Below are 23,099 nucleotides of genomic sequence, written 5' to 3' on the forward strand. Positions count from 1 at the left end.
ACTGAAGTTATACAAGGCTCTGGTCAGACCACAGGTGGAATATTGGGAGCAGTTTTGGGCTGCTCATCTAAAGAAGAATGTGCTAGTTTTGGAGGGGGTCCAGAGGAGGTTTATAAGAATGATCCCGGGGATGAAGGGCTTGTCATTTGAGGAGTGGTTGAGGACTCTGGGTCTGTACTTGATGGCGTTTAGAAGGATGAGGATGGATCTCATTGAAACTTACAGAATACCAAGACACCTGATGGAGTGGACGTGGAAAAGATTATTTCATTAGGAGCAGAGTCTAGGACCAGGCAGCACAGCCTCTGAGTGAAGGACGACTGTTTAGAACTGAGATGAGGAGGAATTTCTTTAGCCAGAGGATGGGTTATCTGTTGAACTCACTGCTGCAGAGGCCAAGTCATTGAGGGTATTTAAGACCGATGTAGATAGGTTCTTGATTGGTAAAGGGGTCAAGCATTATGGGGAAAAGGCAAGAGAATGGGGCTGAGAAACAGAACAGTCATGATTGAATGGCAGAGCAGACTCGATGGGCCACATGGCCTAAATCTGCTCTTATATTTTATCGTCTTATAGAGTTATACAGTCATAGAGATGTACAGCATGGAAACAGACCCTTCAGTCCAACTCATCCATGTTGACCAGATATCCTAAATTAATCTAGTTCCATCTGCCAGCATTTGGCCCATATCCTTCTAAACCCTTCCTATTCACGTATCTATCCAGATGCCTTTTAAATGTTTACTTCCTCTGGCAGCTCATTTTCAAGCAGAGTGCGGTGCGTGTGTGGAAAGTTGCCCCTCAGGTCCCTTTTAAATCTTTCCCATCTCACCTCAAACCTACGCACTCTAGTTTTGGACTCCTCCACCCCAGGAAAAATCTTTGGCTATTGACCCTATCCATGCCCCTCATGATTTTATAAACATCTGTAAGGTCACCCCTCAGCCTCTGGCGCTCTAGGGAAAATAGCCCCTGCGTATTCAGCCTCTCCCTGTGGCTCAAACCCTATAACCCTGGGAACATCTTTGTAAATGTTTTCTGAACCCTTTTAAGTTTCACAGCAGCTTTCCTATAGCCAGGAGACCAGAACTGAACACAGTATTCCAGAAGTGGCCTAACCAATGTACGTACAGCTGGACCATGACCTACCAACTCCTCTAGTCAATGCACTGACCAATAAAGACAAGCGTACCAAACGCCTTCTTCACTATCCTGTCCAGCTGTGACTCCTCTTTCAAGGAACTATGAACCTGCACTCCAAGGTCTCTTGGTTCAACAACACTCCCCAGGACCTTACCATCTAGTGTCTAAGTCCTGCCCTGATTTGCCTTTCACATTTATCCAAATTAAACTCCATCTGCCACTCCTCGGCCCATTGTCCCATCAGATCAAGGTCCAGTTGTACTCTGAGGTAATCTTCTTTATTGTCCACTCCACATCCAATTTTGTGTCATCTGCAAACTTACTAACCACACCTCCTATGTTCACATCCGAATCATTTATATAAATGACTAAAAGCAGTGGACCCAACACCAGTCCTTGTGGCACACCACTGGTCACAGGCCTCCAGTCTGAAAAGCAACCCTCCACCACCACCCTCTGTCTTCTACCTTCGAGCTAGTTCTCCCTATATTCCATGTGATCCAACCTTGCTAACCAGTCTACCATGAGGAACCTTGTTGAACGCCTTGCTGAAGTCCACATAGATCACGTCCACCACTCTGCCCTCATCAATCCTCTTCATTACTTCTTCAAAAAACTCAAATCAAATCAAGTTAGTGAGACATGATTTCCCACACACAAAGCCATGTTGACTATCCCTAATCAGTCCTTGCCTTTCCAAATACCTGTAAATCCTGTCCCTCAGGATCCCCTCCAACAACTTGCCCACCACTGATGTCGGGCTCACTGATCTACAGTCCCCTGGCTTTTCGTTACCATCTTTATTAAATAGTGGCACCACATTAGCCAAACTCCAGTTGTCCGGCACCTCACCTGTGGTTATGATGATACAGTTATCTCCAAGTCAGAAGTCACACAACACCAGGCTATCGTCCAACGGGTCTATCCAAAACCAGAAGGCCCCAGAGCGCCGCTCCTCCATCAGGTGAGGTGGACAAAACAGCAGCACTCCGAAACCCTGCAACTTCAAACAGACCTGCTGGACAAAAACCTGACATTGTGCGACCTCTGGCCCTGTCCACCCCATTCCAACAGCAGCAACTCCACATCAGAAATATCTCAACAAGGGGCTCAGCACTTACTTTCCTAGCTTCCCAGAGTTCTAGGGTACACCTGTACAGTTTAATAAGCACCATGAATATCGAATTATTGTCTCAAAATTCCTCTTTGATAGTTCTTCCCACAACAATTGGAGCTGCGAGAAGGGTACTGCAACAGTCTGCTTTCGACCATGTGGAGCCTAATCAGGTGAGTTTGTTTAATATTACCACCATGTAGGTACAGGGCAAATCCCATATCAGTCCCGGTTATAAGTTGCAGTATGAAAATAACTAAGAGGGAGAAGGGAGTTGTGCTCCAGTAGAAAATCAATGGGCCTAGTCCGCACCAAGGAGGGGTTGAGTCCCACAGCTGAATGGGGTAAGGCCCGGAGGAGAGTCTGCGCTGGGGACTCACAGCAGGATGTCTAGGTAAAAAAGCGGGGTGCTAAGGGAGACATTAGACCAAGGTGGCTGGAAAGGGTACTGACAGGATTGTGTCCAAGGACAGAAGAAAAACAGTTTGAGGCTTAGAGGGGTCGTTAGTACAGAGTGTACTCGATCATGATCAGACGCCGATCATGAAGTTAATCAGGAAGGGGTATGACCTAGATGCCCTGAAACCAGAGCAGAGAGAGCCTGGTGGAAGGGACAAGAAAAAGATGAGAATGTGGTTGTATATCTGATGGGGGCTGCCAGAATTATGGCCAATGGGAAATGGAACAAGTGAAGGTGGTGGGTCTCAGGCATAAGGGCTTAAAGCCAAAGTGGTCAGATGGTAATTACGGTAGGGGAGGCACCTCGTGCCCCGCTCTACTCAGAAGGACGATGACACTGACTGGAACGGGTTAGATGACAAAGTGCCCACGTGTGGACATAGGGACAACAATGGGCGGGATGACCCATCACTCTGTAAGGCCGAGCCTATAATGCCATTTCTGATCAAAGCTAAAACTTGGATAGACAGTAAGGGACAACAAAGACAACCAACAGAAACCAAACTTGAACTGTTTACCGCTGAATGACCAATGTTAGTGAACATACTCTCAGCCTTAAAAAGAAATGACAATGCTGGACCTTATTGGTTGAAAATTAATGAATTGCCTGAGGCACACAATCTCACTAATGGTGTATATATCCTCACTAAGACCAAGATGCCCGAACATGTACGGCAGAACCTGTCGCTGCAATGAGGGGTGGGCTGACCTACTTTCCCGAGCGCTCACCCAATCAGTGGCTCCAGGCATTTAAACATATAGCATGTATGCATTAGGCAGGGGACAGGCTGAATGGACTAAAATAGCCTTGGTAACTCAGGGACCCAAGGGAAAAATAGGGGATCATGCAGAGAGGAAGTCTGAGGCATGCAAGGACCACACAGAATTATCAAAAGCCTATCAGGATGATGAAGTATTTTTGAAGATTTTAAAAGACGGCATAGGACCCCATTTAACCCCTAAATGTTACAAATATGGGAATCCCAGTGGGGGATAATTATAGACAACAAGGTGCAGGGCTGGATGAACACAGCAGGCCAAGCAGCAACTGAACTGGGCAATGAGAGCAAAGGAAAACTCAGAAAAACAGGGAATATAATTAAAGTAGCCACAGTCCAGGGAGTAAAAATGGACCTGGAATGTTGCAAGTGCAGCAGGAAAGGGCATTTAGCCAAGGCATGTAGCCAGGCAGAGGGGGATAGATGTTTAAATTGTCAAAGATCAGGTCACTCCAGGAAGGATTGTTGGACAAAAATGGGGAGGTAAGGAATGACGGGGACCTGGGACCAAGCACCCTGGAGCCAAATCCCTCAGGCAGGGATACCAGCAATTGTGCCCACCTCATCAGGCTTACATCTGCCAATACTGAGGGTGATAACACCAGCACCTGTTATCCAGGTCTTGGCAGATGATCTGAAGAAATTTCTATCCCAATGACATAAAATGGCCCTCAACAGGGATAAAGGGACCCAAGAATATTTACTGACACATTGTTAGGGAGCTGGCAGTGCACCAAGTTAATACATACAGGAACATCTATATCAATGACTGATATTGATTTACCTCTCACTCCATCAACCACTAAAATTAGAGGAGTTGGAGAAAGAACCAAGGAAGCTAGGTTTAAGTGAACCTGAGGAGTTATAGCGAGTACCTTCAGCAGTATGGGCAATTCAAACAGGAATGTGGGTTATTATCTGTAGACCCTGTAAAGATCGAGGGCCCCTTCACCAACTCCCCCTCCCCACAACACACAAACAGTATCCCATCAAAGCTGGGGCTGAGGTGGATGGAATTGTGATAGAAAAAGATTTTGAGAAGCAGGGAATAGTCAGACCAACAGTATTCCAAACTAAATTCACCTATTCAGCTGGTCAGAAAGCTGCATGGCTCATATTGCCTCACCATTGATTATACCTCCCTGAATAAATTTGCCAGAAAATAGTATCCTATAGTAGTGAATCCTGCCACTATATTTAATGGATTGAAATCACAACAATATAAATTCTCAGTCATTGATATTGTGACTGGGTTCTGGTCTGAGGAAAACAGCATATGTTGACCGGATTACCTCAGGGATTCCACAATAGTTCAGCCATATTCCACCGATGAATGGCTGATGTAGTTAGTCAAATTGATCTTCTCAATACCTCATTGCCTCAGTTGGTGAGAAAAAACACATTAGGATATTAAATAGAGCACTGAGTCAGGTAAGCCTAGGCCAGGCTTAAGGTTAACCCACAAAAAGCGTAATTGGGAAGACAGGGAGTGTCATATCTGGGACACCAAATCAGGAAGAGGGAAGAGGACAGTCCAGGTGGAACAAAAGATTGTGGTTTTAAAACTACTCCACCCGCACACTGTGAAAGGGGTAAAGCAAACTTTAGGGTTATTTAATTATTATAGGAATTTTGTAAAGAATTATTCAGAATTGGCAGAACCATTAAAAGCCAGGACAGAGCACTGAAATTAACCAGGGGTCAGAGAGTCAATCTATACACAGACAGCAGGTATGCCTTTGGTATAGTTCATGACCATACGCTGGCCTGGGCTCGATGAGAGTACATCAGCTTGTTTGAGAGCCACATACAGCACGAAGAACAGGTTAAACAGTTGGTGATAGCGGCTAACTGTGCCGATGAAGCAGCAGTAATTAACATTAGATCTCACAGGAAAGTAGAAACCACGCAGCAATGTTGCAATAAGTATGCAGATAAAGCAGCTAAAAATGCTTACTCAACAATGGAGACATTTGAGGAAGTGGCAGCAGCAGTACTTACGGGAGCAAGATTTATAGCCCTGTAAAGGAGAAACAGGAGTGGGAAAAGAGTGGGGCAGTAATCGGGCAAGACAGAGTCTGGAAGATTCAGCAATGCCACCATACTATACAAGACAAAGAACAAAGAAAATTACAGCACAGGAACAGGCCCTTCGGCCCTCCAAGCCTGCGCCGATCCAGATCCTCTATCTAAACCTGTCGCCTATTTTCCAAGGATCTGTATCCCTCTGCTCACTGCCCATTCATGTATCTGTCTAGATACATCTTAAATGACGCCATCGTGCCCGCCTCTACCACCTCCGCTGGCAACGCGCTCCAGGCACCCAGCACCCTCTGTGTAAAGAACTTTCCACACATATCTCCCTTAAACTTTTCCCCTCTCACCTTGAAGTCGTGACCCCTAGTAATTGAGTCCCCCACTCTGGGGGAAAAAGCTGCTTGCTATCCATCCTGTCTATACCTCTCATGATTTTGTAGACCTCAATCAGGTCCCCCCTCAACCTCCGTCTTTCTAATGTAAATAATCCTAATCTACTCAACCTCTCTTCATAGCCAGCGCCCTCCATACCAGGCAACATGACAGTGAACCTCCTCTGCACCCTCTCCAAAGCTTCCACATCCTTTTGGTAATGTGGCGACCAGAACTGTACGCAGTATTCCAAATGTGGTCGAACCAAAGTCCTATACAACTGTAACATGACCTGCCAACTCTTGTATTCATACTTGAAAGCATGCCATATGCTGCCTTGACCACTCTATCCACCTGCGTTGCCACCTTCAGGGTACAATGGACCTGAACACCCAGATCTCTCTGTGCATCAATTTTCCCAGGGCTTTTCCATTTACCATATAGTTTGTGCTTGAATTGGATCTTCCAAAATGCATCACCTTGCATTTGCCTGGATTGAACTCCATCTGCCATTTCTCCGCCCAACTCTCCAATCTATCTATATTCTGCTGCATTCTCTGACAGTCCCCTTCACTATCTGCTACCTCCACCAATCTTAGTGTCATCTGCAAACTTGCTAATCAGACCATTTATACCTTCCTCCAGATCATTTAATGTATATCACAAACAACAGTAGTCCCAACACAGATCCCTGTGGAACACCCTGGTCACAGTTCTCCGTTTTGAGACACTCCCTTCCACTACAACTCTCTGTCTCCTGTTGCCCAGCCAGTTCTCTATCCATCTAGCTAGTACACCCTGGACCCCATGCGACTTCACTTTCTCCATCAGCCTACCATGGGGAACCTTATCAAATGCCTTACTGAAGTCCATTTTTATGACATCTACAGCCCTTCCCTCATCTATCAACTTTGTCACTTCCTCAAAGAATTCTATCAAGTTCTATCAAATTCTATCAAGACAGACAGTATTAATAAACATATCATTGTCTGGTCCCTGTCAGGCAGGATCAAATGCAATATCAGATGACCCGCTGCATGGGATGACCTGGAATAGGGAGAGATGGGACAAAGTTTTGTTCAAAGATATGTAATCTGTGCACAGTGCAAGCTAGGGAAAGCAATCAAAATAAAATGGAGCCACCAGCCCACGACCCAGGGGCCTGTGGGAACAACTGCAGATGGATTTTACAGGACCCCTACCCCAATCCCAGGGAAAGAAATACTGTTGGTTCTTAATAGACAGGTTTAGTCGGTGGCATTACCCTACAGATTCTGATCAAGGGACATTTTACAGGGAAAGTAATTAAGCAGGTATGTGCCCCATTAAGCAGATAGCCAAAGCAGCTCCAAGAGACTGCAAATATGCACCCATGCCGTATAACACCACCAATTAATGCCCTACCTATACAAGATTCTTCAGTGAGAGAAAACAATGGCTGTTCAAACTCATTCTGCGCCTTTTGGGATAATGTAAATGTTCCCCATCCTGAGGCGAGAGGGGCCCTGCAATCGCCATTACCAGGTCAAATGTTTTGTGGTTGCCAACTCTTGCACATTATCTAGTACCTTTGACTAAGTTAGCTGCCTGCAGTAGGTGTAGTGTTACCCCTCAGACAAGGTTCCATTGTCCGTGTAAACTCCAGCTATTCTTATGCTACTCAGCTGCTATCTTGACATGTTTAATGTTTCAAACTGAGACCAGGCTTGAGATTAGTGAAGTTTGCATAACTATTCTAAATGTGATCAATCTGAACTTTTCTGATTTGTTCCAGTTTATATAGCAATGGTCTTTCTTCAGGCAAAGATAGAAACTATACAAATGTTCGAAATACCTTCCTTATGCCAGCTCAAACATGTAGCAAACAACTAACTTGTTTACACTGTGTTTCTGATGACCCCAATTTACAAGATTTGTAAATGGCACTACAAGCAACAAAATACATTCTCAGCAACATGGATATGATTTTATTATATCCATTCACGAGATGGGGGTGTTTCTGGCAGACTGGCATTCTTCTCATGAAATTTGTTCACAAGAATGCACACTTTTGCTGTTTTGATTAACAGCAAAATAAATTTCAAATGCTTTTTCTGAAAATTTGCTCAACTACCTTATGGGTGGCAAAACAAAATCAAAATGCAGTCCCTTATGCAGACATGTCGGACACCCTTGGTTTAAACCGAAATAATTTTTTCTATACGATAGCCAAAGCGATCAAGCACTAATTACTATGTTATGTCATTACCAATACTTAAATTCAGAAACAACTTAAGTTAAATATGATTCAAAAGGCAAATTGTGGTAAATTATAAAATTACATGTTAAATGGCATATACAACCAAAATAGATCATACAAATTGGTTCAGACCATTCAGCCTAACAATCCCAATCACAAAGTCCTAAAATATTCAACTCCATTATCAAGAATTTCACCACCTTCTCTTCTAAAATTTAACTTGATCTCCAGCTGACACTACTGGACAATTAACTAGAATTCCACGAAAACAGCCTTGTCAAAACAGCACATCTTACTGGACCCCTCCACTGTGCGTACAATGGTCTGGATGGCACAGACCAAACAATGTTATTTTCAAGTTAGCAGAAACAGCTCAGCTTATAATTGCCTATTTCCAGACTTTTGAAGGGTCCTCATTGTGTACTATTCTTATTGCCCCTAGTCATTGCCCCTACCTCTGGGTCAGGAGAACTGGGCTCAAGTCCCACCTGGTCTAGAGGTATGTAATAACATTTCTGAATAGGTTGTTTAGAAAATATCTTCCAGATTCTTGATCTAGCCTCAGTCTTGTTCAGCCTGCCTATACTGTACCACTAGAATCACCATCATTATCATCTGAGCTCTGACTGCTGTGTTCTTCTGCAACTACTTCCAGAATCCTCAAAGGTTTTGGCTTCCAATCTCAGTTTCAGTCAGTTCTGCTGAACAGTCACTGAACGCAAAACATTAACTTTGTTATTCTCTCTACAGATGTTACTAGATCTGCTGTGTTTCTCCAGCACATTCTGTTTTTGTCTCAGTTTCAGTTTTACTTCACAGTCTCCCTAAACACAACCTGTGAAACCACGGATTCCAACACATTAAACACAATCTCAAGCTCAGGCAAAACAAGTGGTAGTATACACATACCAGTCACACTGAAACAAAACATTAAATGATTTTTATCTTTAAATGCTATTCATTTTTAGAAGAAAACGAATCGGTGCTAGAATCAGTATGAAGCAATTTCACAGCTGACAAGACATTCTGAAACTCAAAATGTGCTATGTTTAATGTTCTACATGTACTGGAGTAGAGAAGGAGAAAGAAGAAGAATGTTTGCTGTGCAAATTTTCAGTCTGAAAACAAAGTAGGAATCTATTCCCTATAATGTTCTCCTCTTCGCTTTCATTAATAACTCCAAGCAAAACAAAAAATAGTGTAATTTTACTGAATGAACAGCCCAGGATATACAAAATGAACTACATTGGAGCCACAGCAGTCCAAAACCTTCCTATCCAGGTTACACTGTACAAATGTGCCAATCTGAGAAGTTCCTAAACATTGCATACAACTCAACTACAGTACAGTACTTCACACACAGACTCCTTTTTCGTGCATCAGTTTTCAGGAACTGTGTGGTGCAATGAGTCAGCACACTACTTCTTTCTCTTCACCGATCTGTTAAACCCAGTCCACATTGAGGAACTAAGGCTACCTTCCTTTGCTAGTTATAAGCCCAACTAGCATATTTTGGGTTTGGAAAAAAATGGACAGATTACAGAATACCACTTCAGACATTAGGAAAATAGAAACATCACTTACACTATGGGGCGCCATAAGAGAGAGATGTGGTCAATCATGCCAGAGGCTCCAGAAAGGTTGAAGAGTTGATGAGAAATTGTTTAACTTTGTCAAAACATCTCATTTGTACCTTTGCTGACAACCATTTTAGAATTCAAGGAGAGAATAAGTGGAAATGAAACTGATCACTTCAGGTCTGGAACAGCAGTCAAAAGGCCTAACTTGGGAGGTCGTCATCCAGTACTCTCAATACGAAGATTGACAAATTTCATGATAGTAATGACATCAAGTCACATGGGATATATAATGCTGAGGTACATGATCAGCCATGATGTAGAATAGCAGAGCATGCATGAGGGACTCTTACGTTTTCACAGCTTGTAAAGGCCAGATTGCATAGCATTTATTAAGATATATACATCCCAGTAAAACATGTGTGTCCAGAAGCACCCTTTCATGCAATGATGACAGCAAGGAATCCCTAATACCTTTCCCATACCTTACAAAATTCAGGCAGGAGATGTGGGCTTCGTTTCTTGCCTATCCTTAATGCCCTTGAGAAGGGGATGGTAAGCTGCCTTCTGAAGAAGTCATATTGGACGTAAAACATTTGTTTTTCCTCTATAGATTCTGCCAAACTTGCAAAGTTCCTTCAGCATTTTCTGATTTTATTCCTTGGATTAGCATGGCAGTGTCATTAGATAGTCTGCATTTTATAGACACTTGGAGAAGTTTTGGAATTGTCCCAGAAGAATTCACATTGACTAATCAAATATGTAAAGTCTCAAGTTACATTATTTTACAATTACAGCAAACATTTATCCCTTCTTCTTTCTTTTAAAATTACTAAGCTTAATGCATTTTTAGGTTGCATTTACTTGTGCAACAATTTCCAAATACTGATGAACATAATGCAAGATAGGAAAAAGAATGGGCCAGTTGGTCAATTGAGCCTGCCCTACCATTCATAGCCAATCTTCACTTCAATTTCACTTCTGCCCTATTTTGTAACCTTTGATTTTGCAAGAAACCAAATATATCTCAGCCTTGAATATGCTCAATAATGTAGCAGTCAAATCCTGAAGTTGATGTTTCCAAACATTCACAACCTAGTGAAAGTTTTTCTCATCTCAATCCTAAATGATTGGTCCTTTATCCCGAGCCAGAAATTCTGGCAAGCCCTTTCAGAATTTCCCGTGTTTCAATTTAATCATCTTTCATTCCTCTAAACTTTAGAATCCAGGACGAATTTACTCAGCTTAAGACAGTGAAGAGCTCTTCTAGTTCATTAATTAAGCCACTGAACCTTCACTGTAACCTGCATTGGACCACTTCCAAGGAAAGTGCATCTTTCCTTAGATATGGAGATCAAAATTACATACAGCATTTTCAGCTAAGTAATAATGAGGCAACAGAAATATCAGCAATAGTTGGAGTAAAAATTATGATTCCAGTTTAGGCTGACTTTTTGAGAACAGATGTACAGCTACTTTCTGGGGCTTAATCCCTCTCTCCTGCACTCATTCCCTGGTTTAACAAAACAAACACATGTCCCCACTGTAGGAGTCGTCAATGGAACAAAAAAATAGGAATGAGAATTTCTCTCTCCTCCCGGTCTCCTTGAACCAACTGCAGCATCCCAACTGGTGCTCTGGCGGAGATCAGCTAATTTTGTATATAGCGACAAATATCAGACACAGTTCTTCAATACAACTGGTCAGCAGTATTGGTTACAGGACTCCGAGCTCTTTCCATCTGTATTACTGTGAACAATAGTTAAATGACATTCTTGTTGCATGGGCAATCGTTGGCTTGAAAATCTAACACCTACGTAAAACAAAAAGAAAATCAATAGCCTTAGTTGCAGCATATTAGTTACAGTACCTGTGCAAGATAGTGTGCGCCCACCACTGGCTCGAGTTGAGAAAAAAAGTTTGTTTGCCACATGAAACTTAAAGTGCAGATATTTTCTACGTATCACCCCCAGAAATAGTACCAGTGGTAACATGAATTGAAATATTTGATATGTTAGAATCAATGTTAATAACTACAAGAATGTAATTTAATATAGTGCTCTGAAGTACAGATGGAGAGGTAACCTAATAAATGTCTATCCAATCATAGGCAGCACATCATACAACATAAATGGCACTCTGCCATGAAGTCAATGCCGATGTTTGTTCAAAACTACAAATCATGAATAAAAGTAGGCACTAATAAATTTAATAGGGAATTGAAGAAAAACATTTTTTTAAACCCTTTAACAGTCATAACACGTATATGCCAGACAATGATCATCGCCAAGAAGAGAGAATCTGATCATTATCCCTTGGCATTTAAATGGCTTGACTATCACTGAATCCCCCACTATCAATGTCCTGGGCTACTATTGACCAGAAACTGAACTGGACTAGCCATTTAAATACTGCAGCTACAAAACCAGGTCACGGGAAAAAGTTCTGCAGTGCAAGATTCACCTCCTGACGCCCCAAAGCCTATCTACTATCCAGAAGGCACAAATCAGGAATGTGATGGAATACACCCCATTTGCCTGGATGCATGCAAATCGAACAATGCTGAAGAAGCTTGACACCGTACAGGACAAAACATCCCGCTTGATCGGCACCACATCCATAAATCGTCTTTCCATCATTGATGTTCATTAGCAGTGTGTATTATCTATAAGATGCACTGCAGAAAATCACCAAGGATCCTTAGACAGCATCTTCCAAATTCCTGACCACTTCCATCAACAGAGGATAACAGTTGCAAATTCAAGGGAACACCAACCCTGCAAGCTACTCACAAGCATGACATGGATGACTCACTTTTCTGACTCTTTTCCTCCATTATTTCTGGGTCAAATACTAGAACTCCCTGCCCAATGACTGTCGGCCCACCTTCACAAAATGGATTGCAACAGTTCACAACCACCTGCTCAAGGACAACTAAGGATGGGTAATGAATGCTAGTGCAACCAACAATGCCTAAATTCCACGAATGAATTAAAAAAAAACACTCCAGATTACTGAGCACAAAACTGGGGTAGCATTTCCAACCAAGTAGAGGAAGAGCTGTATATTAGAAATGCATTTTTTCAAATGTTAAGCTTTGACTGAGTGTGTGCATTTGTCAGGTAAAATGCTAAAATGATAATTTATGTAAATCTGCAGTTTTAAAACTCTGAACTTGTGAACTTTATCACCGAAGGGGTGCATTGAAAGAGCAGCCTAAGTAAGAACCAGCTAAATGTTGATCCCCATTAACGGACTCAACTAATCCCTCTCTGGCAAGTGCATATACAAGTAGCCAATATAGGGCAACTCAGCACCTGAGATTTCCCTCACTCAATTAAGCACCCAACTAAAAGCCAACTGCTGATACAATACCCTTAATATAAAAAAGGGAGAGACACAAAAAACCAATAAGTATAGGCCAATTAGCTTATTGTCTGCCATTAGTAAACTGTTAGTCTATTATAAAGGATGTAACAGCAAAGCATTTAGAAACATAAGGGGAAATCGTGCCTGACAAATTTAATTACAGCTCTTTGAGGTGGCAACATGCAGGACAGATAAAGGGGATCCACTGGATGCAGTATATTTGGATTTCAAAAAAGGCATGCCAAATGTTACCACACAGGCTACTTAATATATTTAGTCCATGGCAAGGGAGCATATTAGCATGAATAAAGGAATAGATAATTAAGAGAAGGCAGAATTTAGAAAGAAGGGGCATTTTCAGTGGCAACTTGTAACTACTGGAGTGCCACCAGGGTCAGTACTGGGTGCAAAATTATACTCTATATATAAAAAATGTATTTAGTAAATAATGGCTTGGATGATGGAAGTGAACATACTTTCACCAGGTTTGTGGATGACATATGTTGTGTCGTTCTCACTAATTGCCTTCCCACCAGAGTCTACAGAGGGATGTAGACAGGTTAAGTGAATGGGCAAAATTTGGCAGATAGAATATGTGGGAAAATATAAGGTTATGCACTTTGGCAGGACAGAAAAGATCCCAGCGCAAAAAGGACAGGGAAGCTGAAGGTGCTCCATAATTATTAAATCACAACAGCGAGTACACTTCAAAAGATCCTAATGTACTTGCAGCCCTGTGGTGACAGAAGGTGCAAGCCTAAAATCAAAACCTTTTCTCTCATTAATCCTGAACTGCAAATGCTTCTCACTCCCACAGTTTAAGAGCAAACTAGAGTTTTGGAATCCATACCCAATAATGAAACATATTCAGCATCAAACCATTACTTCCTCAGTCCTCCATCTGGATTTTTCAATTAAAATAAGTGAACGGGCACAGGGCACTCTTGATGAGTTTACAATTTCAGCCACAATGATGTGATTGTTCTCAGTAGAGGGAAGAAGTGCTACCGACAAAGACTCAAGAATAAGTTGATCATAGGATGTTCAAAGTTCATCAAGAAACAAGGTTTCTATTCCCCTTTTCTTACCAATTGCTCATTTCCTGTTTTAGTACAGCCAAATACTTTGACCTTGCACTGTCAATTTTGACCTACTTGGTAATGAAGTACAAGCACTTAAACACATCTACCACTGACTCCCAAGACAAATTGGAAGTAAAAGCTATTAAGTATTGAATTACAAAATAAACTGCCTGAAAAGCTATTTTCACTGCAGTTATCAAAAACTATTTTATGCTACTAAATACACTTATACAAACTCTAGAGTTAGATCAACTCCTCTTAACATGAACATTTAATAGTTGATCTTGGAAACAGCACTGCCTGAATTTCATGTCAAAATATCTTTTTCAAACTGTCTCAGGTAGGAACAAGCTGAACCACATACATTTATCTAAACCATTACGAACATAACTTCTGCTCCATTGTGACTGAACCAAGAGTCAGTTCACACCATTAAACCTCTGGAAAAGTTTCCACTTTCTTTAAATATTCATTCCTGAAATGTTGGCATCACTGCCAAAGTATTCCTAACTGATTCAAGCAAGCAACTTATTAGTGGGCAGTTAAAGAGTTGCAAGGAGAGAGGCATCAACTGCAAAATTACCAACACCATTCCTATCATAGCAACAAATGGTTCTCCACGTTAACTATCAAATGAGGTGAATTGGCTTCAGAAGTTGAAGGTTTCTTGGAAATAGGCAAGCAGCTACCAATCTTTTGGAAACTTGTTCAACAAGAGAATCAATTAACTGCTAATAGCCCCAGCAGCTACTTAGCAGTAAGTATTTAGCGACACGAACTTTTTTGCATTAGAAAGGTCCCACTCGTTGACAGGATTCTGATCAGGAGTACTGTGCCTTAGCATAGTGCACTACAAAATGCTTTTTCCAGACATAATTCAAAAGTTTTGGAGGCAATAATAACAATGAGAATTTTAATGCCGAAAGGACATAATAAAATTGCACATGCCTGACATTACTCTTTACTGAAATTCTCATCCTTAAATCACTCCTTACAGTGCCAAGAAAGCATTTATTTTAAAGAAAGGCATTACACTAAGATTTCCCTCACTCAATTAAGCACCCAACTAAAAGGTAAAAGTAAAGCTGCTACCAGAAAGCTCCCTCATTAGAGAGAGGTGATTGGTGGTGGCTGAATGTTAGGGTCACCACACCTTAGACAAGGGAAGAGGCTGAAAAGTAGAATCCTACACGGCAACTTCAGCTGGTGTGGGAATTGAACCCACGCTGCTAACATGCCTTTGATGGAAAGCCAGCCATCCAGCCAACTGTGCTAGCTGGACCATCTATTGTGGTCGGAAATGGGGCCATGATGGCACAGTGGTAACATCACTGGACTCATAATCCAAAACCACAAGCTAATGTTTTGGGGACGTGGATTTGAATTACACAATGGCAGAGGGTGAAGTCCAAATTCAAAAATAAACCGGACTTCATAAAAAGTTAGCCTAACAGTGATCATGTAACCACTGCTGATTACTGCAAAATCCAATCTGGCTTGTAAATGTCCTTTACATAAGGAAATCTGCTGTGTCATTATCTGGTCTGGCTGATATTGTGACTCCAGATTCAAAGCAATATGATCACTTAGAGGACAATTAAGAGCCAATTCAGATGTGCAACTAATGCTGGCCCAGCCAGACATACCCCCATTCCATACTAAAATGCTTTTTTTTTTAAAATATAATTTTATTGTTACAGTGACACCTACTTTTAGAACTCTGCCATACATCGAACACCCACAAACCAGGCTTTATGAACCACAGATTCACACATTGATAAATAGATTTACACAATGCATCTATCTATAGCAGTTATTACCCTTCAAGGTCACACAATTTTGTAAATACAAAGTGATTAAAATTTGGATAGATCTTGACTCATCAACTTATAATTACCTTCAAATTGCAACTTTCTAAACTGAAATTAACACCTGTATTTGCATATCACAAATGGTTGCCTTTAAAAAGCAAACCAGACTGGAGGCTTAAAAAGAACTATAAACTTGAGTAATGTTACAGGAGAGATGCTAGTGTAATCAAGTTCAATATGCAATTTACCGTTGACTGTAAATACTTAGTGCAGTATTAAAGGTTGTTCAGAATGACAAGTCTTGGCCACAGTGTTGATTTAGTGCATCTTATTTGCTTTGTTAACTACCCTCCACTCACTGCACTTTATTAAAGAAATAATCCTGCTTTTGTAGAGTTATAGTTCTAGTCACTAGTTTAACTTGCTACAGTGCATAGGTACTGCTTAAATAAATTGCTGAGCAACTAGTTCTTTTCTGTAAGACCCGCCTCTCTTCAAACCTATTGTCTTAACACAGCTACTGTATATCCTCACCCAGACATCAAAATTCACAAAACTTTTATTTCGTACCATACAAGTAAACTGATCATTGCTGGCTTACTCAATATAAAATATTCTTCAAATCACAGAACACTTGTGACATGCAAGAATGGACTTCACCCATTACAACATTGCCAATGTTGTCTTTAGCTTTCCCTCCCACCTTCACCAAGTAGCAAGTCACACTGGGATGCAAGTCCAAGAAATCTTTGGTATCTTATTCAAGTGACCAATCACACAGAATAATCAGAAGCAGAAGCCAGCCACGAGGTTAGAGTCAATTTAGATTCTGGTCTCACCCAATTCAGCACAAGCACATTTTTCATTAAGAAGCATCTGCCAAAACTTGTTGGTCTTGCAGAACAGGGAGTTGACCCTGACTGAGTGTTAAAGACTGGCACTTTCTAAGGTCCAGGACTATGTGCTGAGGGACGCACTAAAGCTTGGGGCTGCTGCTGCCAAGGCACAGTGGAGAAAGACCACGGTCTGAGGTCTTCCTGCTGAAGGTAAATGGGAGTCCATTCTGTTATTGGACCCTCCCAGTGCTCAAATGCATGCAAATATTAGTATTGTACGTGTAAGAGAGGTCTTTAGTTTTTTTTGGATTGAGTCAAAGTCCAATATTTTGTTTATTTACTTGATATGCAACTGTACAGAACTGAACTGCTTTTGTGACAATTTATACACGTATACAAAGAGATTTTTATGAATAAAGTATATTTTTGAAATAAAAGCAGCAGCATTAGGAGTATAACAAGCGTCTGTTCAGTTATCAGACCCTCTCATGGCTTCAAAGTATGTAGTGTCCTACATGAGTAAGAAATGCCTTTGGTTTTGCAATTGCAGTTCTCATTTTGCAGAATGCCTCATTACCCGAACTTCCTAACAAGAACCAAGATGCAGCTTGGCTGGTGGTGAGAAGGGGACTGCTGGGCAGATCATTCAAGCATACCCGGTCTCTGTGCACCACCACACGCTGACCTTGAAGCACTACTCTGGTGAAGAGGCTGTCACACATCTCTTTTTGGAATGTGCCTTTGCAAAGAAAGTTCGGAGAGAGATGCAGTGGTTTTGCTGAGGTACATCCCAGCACCTGCATTATGCAGAATGCTGTGGTCTGGTCCCCAGGACACACACCAAGACGAACATCCACTGAGCCTGGAGGACCAACATGTTGTTGAAAGACGGATTTTGGTCTGCCTAAAATTTGTTGCCCTTTCAGTGCGAAGACCTGACCTCGATCGAGCGTTGCACGCTGTCATATTCCAAGGTCCAAGACTACATGCTGAGGGACACATTAAAAGGTGGGAGCATCTGCTGCCAGTGGGGAAAGACTGCCCAAGGTCTTCTGCCAAAGTATAATGAGGGTCCTTTCAGTTATCAGACCCTTTTGGTGCCTCAAAATGAATATAAATACTTTCTTGCACAAATAGAAAATGTTTTAGTTTTTGCAACTGTAGAGAAGCTCCAAGAATTGTCAAAATTTCAATGTTTTGTTTGTTTTTTTTCCTCTGCGAAGACAGTGCAGAACTGATTCAGAACCTATATATTTATATATGATTTTTAATGAATATTTTTGAAAGAAAAAAGGTATTAGTTAACAATAGGAGCAAAAAAGCCTCGCAAAATATTTTTACTCTGTACCCTTTGGATGCTGCAATGCATCTGCTACTTTATCAGCAGAAATCAGAAAACTCACTACCAACGAAAGATCAAAGCCAGCGACTGCCCTTATCTGTGACAACAAGGTGCAGGGCTGGATGAACACAGCAGGCCAAGCAGCATCATAGGAGCAGAGAGGCTGACGTTTCGGGCCTAGACCCTTCATCAGAAATGGGGGAGGGGAAGGGGGTTCTGAAATAAATAGGGAGAGAGGGGGAGGCGGATAGAAGATGGATAGAGGAGAAGATAGGTGGAGAGGGAACAGACAGGTCAAAGAGGTGGGGATGGAATCAGTAAAGGAGAGGTAGGGAGGAGATAACAAGGTGCAGGGCTGGATGAACACAGCAGGTCAAGCAGCATCACAGGAGCAGAGAGGCTGAGAGAGCCCTTATCTGTACCAGGCTAGGTTAAACATTTGCCTATTAAACTACAGAAGGGGATTTAAGGGAGACCCAACATCTTATATTGTATCTACATTGATTTCCTTCGAAATGCTGCAGGAGAGAAGATATTTAAGTGGTTAACTTTTGTACAAGCAACCCATTGGGTATTAATTTCTTATATGCTTGCCAGTTTAACAAAGTAGCCAAGTCTTACGCATATCAGCAGGGGAGACAACTGATGCTGAGGTGGTCTGAAATGCTGGCAAATGGAGATCACTGAACCAGATGGGTATGTTTGCGTAACGACTGAAATCCCAGTGAGCTTCTTTACTACAGCTTGGATTGCTCGGTTAATTGGCCTCTTTAGCATCTCCCTGAGTTGGCAATTTGCCCAGTATTATCAGCAACATTTCGGCCAGCAACATTTCCTTGAGGATCAGCTGTTCTATGATAGCATCTAGGATAGCATAAACAAAGAGGTAAAAAAGAGTTATCACCAAGCTATTACTAATCTCTGTTTATGCCATGGTAGTACAACCACTTTCGAAACTGACAAATGCCTGCACAGTTGGGTAGAAAATTCACAGAAAAGCACACATACAAAAAGTCGGCTCAGATTTTTATATCTTGCAACAAATGGTTAACTGAAGCAAAACAGAGTCTCAACTCAGCAGCTTTAATTATATTTATTCAACCGTGTTTTGACACGTATTTAAAGACAGGTGTGACTTTAACCTGGACCTTCTGGCCCAGAGATAGGGCCAAATGTATGGTATGCATTTTGGGTAATTTACACCCAAACTCTGCAGTCTGTACAGCATTACTGCACCTCAGTAATAGCACAGACCTGTTCATGGATCATGAAATAGTTTATCACAAAGTTTCCACGAATATTTTTTTTTTTATTTATTTTCACAATGTGGACGTTGCCGGCTAGGCCAGCTTTGTTGCCCATCCCTAAATGTCCTTGAGATGGTGGTGGTATGCCACCTTTCTAAATCATTTATATCCATGTGGTACCATTGTTAGGTAGGGATTTCCAGGATTTTGACCTAGCGACAGTGAAGGGATCGCATTGTAGTTCCAAATCAGGGTGGTATAGGGCTTGCAGAGGAACACACATAAAAGGCTCAAAAGGAAAGGAACAAAAACGGAAGTTGCTGGAAAAGCTCAGCAGGTCTGGCAGCATCGGTGAAGAAAAAAAACTTAGAGTTAACATTTCAGGTCCGGTGACCCTTCCTCAGAACCAACCACATTGTGAAAATAAATAAGACAAAACATCTGTGGAAACTTTGTAATAAACTATTACATGATCCATGAACAGGACTGCGCTATTACCGAGATGTTCAAAGGAAAAGACCAGCCATGGAACATGGCCCATAGAACAGTTTCAATTTTATATTGGAGACAGTGGTCAGTGGAATTGTCACTACAGTCTCAGACCACTGGTGATATGGGTTCAAAATCGAGGTGGAATTTAAATTTAAGTGATTAAGTGAATCTGAAATTGAAAGCTAGTCTCAGTAAAGGTAATGTTAATTAATGTAATTGTTGTAAAAACTCATTTCCCTTGTGTATGTCATTTAGGGAAAGAAATCTGTCATACTTATTTGATCTGTCCTACATATTAAAGAAGGAAGAAAAAATCCTGGGAATTTGATCTCCTTAAAAGACATTAAAGAAACAAAAATGCAAACAAAGTACATTATGAAAAATCTAGATAATGCCTTTCTAACTCCACTACCCCCCCGACAATTAGGCAACTGAAATTAAATCAGAAGACCACTCTGATGCCGAGTATGCAAAGTTACACATCATGTACAAGAAGTGATTTTAATCTTAGCTGGAAGACATTATCCTGACTCAAACTTTTTGTTTTAAGAGAATAAACTTGTAACATAAGCTAACGGTATAAACAGGCCAGTCAATGCAATAATTATGGAAACCCATCACTCAAGAGCTTTGGAAACTGAGCTAATGGAGGATGGCAGATACCTCTGAAGACATGATTGCCAAAATGTTGGGGCCTTTGTTTTCTACAAGTATATTAATATCATTGCAGCAACTGCAGGCAAGCCCTCTTAATTCAAAGGCATTCCATTCAATTCTTCCGCTAATTTATTTTTGCTTAACAACTCAAACCCATTTTGCAGTGTTGCTCAGATTGTTTGATTCAGATTACTAGACATGCAAATATGTACTTTCTGCAAAGAGTTTTACCAACTTGCCAAAAATAGTCTGCATAGATTCAGTTGGTACTAGAACAGAAAGCAGATTTGTATTTTAAAAAACCAGATGTAAAGCTAAATAATAAGGGGAGGCGATGGCATAGTCGTATTATCGTTGGACTGTTAATCTAGGGATCCAGGTAACGTTCCAGGGTCCCTTTCAGGCCCTTTTCTGAAAAAGGGTCCCGAACCGAAACGTCAACTTTCCGGCTCCTCTGATGCTGCCTGGCCTGCTGTGTTCCTCCAGCTCCACACTGTCATCAATAACGCTGACAATGCTGCATTCCTTTAGAACTACACTGCTGTGTCAGTTTGAACACCGTGCTCTAGTCTCTGGAGTGGAACTTTTAAGCCTTTACATTTCTGACTCCAGGGCCAGAGTGCTACCAGTCAGCCACGACCAGGTAAATGTTTGGGTGTAAGTCTTCTTCAGAACTATGACAGTCAAGCCAGCACTGGCCGAAGCCAGAAAGCCAAAGGAGAAAGTAACAAGCAAGGTCAGTGTTAAACAGACTACCAACTTTCACAAGCAAGCAGGTTTCATAGAATCAATCATAGAATCCCTACAGTGTGGAAACAGGCCACTCGGTCCAACAAGTCCACACTGCCCCTCTGAAGAGCATTCCACCCTGATTCATTCCCCTACCCCTGCATTTCCCCATGTCTAACCCAAACATCCCTGGACACTACGGGCAATTTAGCATGGCCAATCCACCTAGCCTGCACATCTTTGTACTGTAGGAGGAAACTATAAATTGTGATTTGTGGAATACAGAGGAAATAAGTAACGTACCTCTTCTTAAATGCACACTGATTGGAAATTTACTGTAATAAAATCCACACACTGTAGAAATGCAAAATTAAAACAGAAAATGCTGGAAGTATACAATAATCACAAGCCATCATTAAATGATGGCAAGTCTGAATTTCTTAACACTGCCAAAAACAAATGTTCCCAAACATAGTTCTTGTTTTGACATAATTGACAGCAGTGCCTTTCTTGACCAACTTGAATTATATTTAAATAACAATACCTTAAAAATGAGATAACCTTAGATTGTTAATTAATAGTTTGTTCAGCTGGAATAGCTGTAGGTAAACACGGACATTTACTCAATGATGGATAAAAGACCTGAATTCCAGAAGTGAGTCGAATGACTGCCCTTGACATCAAGGCTGCAGTTGAGTGAATGTAGCAACAAGTATCCCTGACAAAACTGAACTTAATATAGATCAGAAGGAAACCTCTTCACCAGCTGGAGTCATAGCCAGTACAAAGGAAGATGGAGTCTATAGGTGTGAGGCTTCACATCTACAGACGCTGGCTTCCAACATCTGCAGTCCTTCTTGCCTCTAAGACAAAGAAAGATGGCTCTGGTTGTGACAGGCCAATTGTCTCAGCCCTAGAAACACCTCAGCGCCACAGGGCACCTACCTACAACGAATTCAAAATAGAGAAACCTGCCCTCCATCATGAAGGTTAGAAAAAGAGCCATTCATTATGATTGTACAGTATTCAGCTCCACATGCATGTGCTCATATAATGAAGCAGTCTGACAAAGGTGCCTCAAGACAAGAGAGAGTGCAGACATCCCTCCATGATATTCAATTGGTATCATCTTTACCAAATCGTCCATCAAAATCTTGAGACCCATCACTGATCAGAGGCTCAGTAGACCAGTTGTATTAATGCCACAACTACTATGTAAAGTCAGAATCTGAGTATTCTGTGGCAAGTGACTTACTCCCTGACTTTCTAAAGTCTCTGCTCCATCTGCAAATCAGGGGTACAATGGAGCCAGGCACAACAAGAAGCTTGTTAGCACCAATCCACTTGATTGGTGACTCAACCAGCATCTACTCCTTGACAAAGTGTACAGTACTAGATGTACCACAACAATGCAGCAGCACTTAGTGACCTTCAGAAATTGAGACCCCTACAACCATGGAGAACAAGGACAGTAGGCATATGGGAATCCCTACAGGTTTCCCTCCAAATCGGACATAATCCTGACTTGGAGCTACAATTGCCATACTTTCAATGTGGCTGCTTCAAATTCTTGAAATTTCCTCCCTAACAGCATTGTGGGCGTATGTGTATCACATGGACTGCAGCAAATGAACAAAAGTAGCTCTGATGAAGAGTCATCTAGACTCGAAACGTTAGGTTTACTCTCTCCGTGGATGCTGCATGACCTGCTGTGATCCCCAGCATTTTTTGTTTTCAGTGCAGATTCCAAGATCTGCAATAAGGTGTAGAGCTGGATGAACACAGCAGGCCAAGCAGCATCATAGGAGCAGGAA

General features: G+C 41.6%; 1 protein-coding gene across 1 annotated transcript in view; it reads left to right on the plus strand.

The window, feature by feature from the left end:
* Positions 1–23,099, plus strand: part of LOC109914160 (alkaline ceramidase 3-like) — a 225,651-nt gene that overhangs the window by 132,110 nt on the left and 70,442 nt on the right. The window lies entirely within an intron of this gene.

Source organism: Rhincodon typus, chromosome 6, assembly GCF_021869965.1.
Source record: "Rhincodon typus isolate 14 chromosome 6, sRhiTyp1.1, whole genome shotgun sequence".
In the NCBI taxonomy this organism is placed as follows: Eukaryota; Metazoa; Chordata; class Chondrichthyes; order Orectolobiformes; family Rhincodontidae; genus Rhincodon; species Rhincodon typus.